Source organism: Schistocerca serialis, chromosome 9 (assembly GCF_023864345.2).
Source record: "Schistocerca serialis cubense isolate TAMUIC-IGC-003099 chromosome 9, iqSchSeri2.2, whole genome shotgun sequence".
In the NCBI taxonomy this organism is placed as follows: domain Eukaryota; kingdom Metazoa; phylum Arthropoda; class Insecta; order Orthoptera; family Acrididae; genus Schistocerca; species Schistocerca serialis.
In genome coordinates, this window is record NC_064646.1 from 75,724,655 (window position 1) to 75,726,856 (window position 2,202).

Here is a 2,202-nt window from a genome sequence, read left to right on the forward strand (position 1 = left end):
ATCTACCGATTTCCGTTGTTTCCTGATAACTCCTTCATGGTACGCCTTTTTCTTTTTAGTGTATGTGAGGAGTAATTATAAGGTTCTAATTATAACCTAGAAAAAAACGAAACCAGGTAATTAATTTTTTGTTTGTTTGCAGGTACGTATCTGCAGCCTGGTACACACAGAAATCCCTCAGTGCGCAGCAGCGTAGCACACCAGTAGAAGAGCCAAAAGAAAATGGCGCAAATAACTGAGAAACTTAAAGAGGATCGTGCTATAATTCGCGTTATGCATTTGAGGGTGAAAACGCTGGTATAATTCATGATGAGTCGGTGGAAATCTGCAGAGGCAATTCAGCATCGTAAGACTCAGTTATTGAGTGGTGCATACGCTTTCAGTGTCGTTAAAAAAGTCTGAACGACGAAGGGCCAAGTCACACACCATATCTTTGTGCAGAATTGGTAAATCGCAAGGGAAGTTAAGGCGCTCATGGTCAGTGACAGTCGTAGCACAATTGGGAGATAGTGTAAAATTTGAAACTCATAGATCACTTTTCAAAGTACTTCACGGTATTTTGAGCATGACTAAGGGTTGCCTTTCACTAGGTTCCGCGACTGCCCACCCCCACATAAGAAAACCGTAGAACAAAGGCAGCAGCGCAAATATTCCAACTGTGTCAGGCCAATTTATTTGACTTCTTTATCCGTCTAACCACTATGTTTGAAGGCTGGGAATACTATCATGACCTCGAGACAAAGGAGCAGAGCAAGCAGTGGAAACATATGGGTTCATCATCGCCGAAAAAGTCGATGATCCAACTGTCATCGGAGAAGGTGATGCTATTTTTTTCGGGACAGTCCTTGTATGGTGCAAACAGATTCGCTCTTAAGGGGAAAACCATCACGGCAGCGCACTATTCACAAGATTACGGGAGGCTGTCAATACGAGTCGTCGCAGAAAGCTGTAGGAAGGGGGTGTTTTCGCTCCATGACAAAACCTAGCTAGTTCTTGGCAGGACGCAGTCACATGCGCTGCTTGTGTTGGAAGGCAAATTTTGTGTCAGTCCCCCTCCCCGCATTCTCATGGCATCGCACCCACTGGCTTCTTCCTCTCTCCTCAGGGGAATAAAGTATTGATTGAGAGGATTTTCGAGGAAAATGGAATCTTTCTGAACAGTCAGAATACAGAGTTCTGTCACCAACATCTCGTTAAGTCAAGCGTCCCAGGGAAAATTGGCGCACTGAAGAGTGAAAATATACAGGATGCCCCACTCCATATTTCATGTCACAACTGGCATGCTACATGTTCGTGCATAAGTTCGTAGCGTTTTTCCACAAGTTTAATAAACCGAACAGATACACATAATATTTTGGGCATCAATAATATATGCCCCTTCACAATTTTCAACAGACTGTTAGAGCTGTGCCGGCCGCGGTGGCCAAGCGGTTCTAGGCGCTTCAGTCCGGAACCGCGCGACCGCTACGGTCGCAGGTTCGAATCCTGCCTCGGGCATGGATGTCTGTGATGTCCTTAGGTTAGTTAGGTTTAAGTAGTTCTAAGTTCTAGGGGACTGATGACCTCAGATGTTAAGTCCCATAGTGCTCAGAGCAATTTGAACCATTTGTTAGAGCTGCGTTAACTTTTGAATTCCGCGACTGCAGAAATCACTGTTTTGAGGCGATGAACTCGTCGAACCATGCCGGGAGCGCATGTTTATCCAGAAACGAATGTCTTTGAAGGTTGTTCGATAAATAGCGGAAAAGGTGAAAATCTGAAGGAGCAAGATCAGGTGAATAAAGTGCATACGGAATGACATTCCAAGCCAACTCCTGTGTAGTGACTTTTGTCAGCCTTGCACAACGCTAGCGGCCGTTAACGCGGAGTAGCATCACTTCAGGCAGTCTTCCTGGTCGTTGTTCTTGGACTGTGTGCAAGATGTCTCAGTTGTTAACAATAAATGTCAGCTGTGATGGTTATACTTATGAGAAGCAACCCGTAGTACACCACACCGTCGTTGTTTCACCAGATTCATAGTCTTATCGTTTGTGGAGATGCACAGGTCATTCTACGGGGAAGGGACCCTTTGTTTAGGCTCAACCATTTCTTTCTTTTTCTTACGATAGAATAAACCCACCGTCTATCGTCACCAGTAACGATACAGGGTAAGAATGATCGGTGTTCTTCACGATTCAATTGATGATGAGCAGAGATGCAAAT